A 1,015-nucleotide genomic window follows, 5' to 3' on the forward strand; every position below is an offset into this window, starting at 1 on the left:
GCCCGATCCAGCCGTAGTGGGTACCCCGTATTACATCGATCGCCCGACTCAGTCGCCTGAAACTGAAAACAAACACGTTTGTTTTTTAGGCGATCGAGTCGGGCGATCAGCCCATCCCATCCGTAGTGGGCACCCCGTATAACGATGAATTGTTCAAAAACTGGACGATCTAGCGATCATACGATAAATCGTTAGGTGTAACCACAAAATTGTACAAAATGTGGACGATTGAACGATGGTTTGAAGACTCAGTCGAGAAATCAAGCGCTGCTTGATATTTTTTGTGTGATCACGGTCACACTTGAGGGAGATGCGCTGTGACGTAAAATCATTTTGATATTTGCCGCCCCGCAGGGTTAACCCTCGGGCGCAAAATTTTAAAAATAAGTATCGTATCTTAAAACCGATTTCATGTTCGGAATCAGCGTCTCAAAATAAGCAGAGTAGCTCGCGGCGAACCTGGTTTGATTAGAATTTATATGTAAATTTTTGTAATTTTATTATCTATTGGTCGTCAACGGAGAAGTGCATCAAGATCACTCGATGTGTTGCACGTCTGCTGTCAATTCAAAGCTTCTCTTTCTACACACAACACGGTACAGTATGGCCACCTTTTTCTAAAGACACTGTTCTGCTATATCAAAATGTACAGGGGAGGGGGTGGGGCTCTCGTGATCTAGAGGTGTACAGTGTTCGCCTTTCATTCATTAGATCCCGAGCTCGAAACCTTCACATGATAGAGTGCAGGCAAATCGCTGTCGTCGCAAAGAGACATGGTGGCTTTATGTGACGTGGAATCTCATCGTTCGAAAGAAGACTGGAAGATAGACTGGAACGTGTTCGTGTAACTAGTAACAGAGAACACAGGTTGATAAAAACGGACAGTTCTCGCATACGACGAATCTGATACCTTTTGTCGTTGCGTGTAACCGGGGCTTTAATCTTTTCAGACGTAGGTTTATTTGTTTGTTTGTTTGCTTTGTTTTTTGTTGTAGTTGTAGTTGTTTTGGGGTGG

This window comes from Aplysia californica, unplaced genomic scaffold, assembly GCF_000002075.1.
Source record: "Aplysia californica isolate F4 #8 unplaced genomic scaffold, AplCal3.0 scaffold00487, whole genome shotgun sequence".
In the NCBI taxonomy this organism is placed as follows: domain Eukaryota; kingdom Metazoa; phylum Mollusca; class Gastropoda; order Aplysiida; family Aplysiidae; genus Aplysia; species Aplysia californica.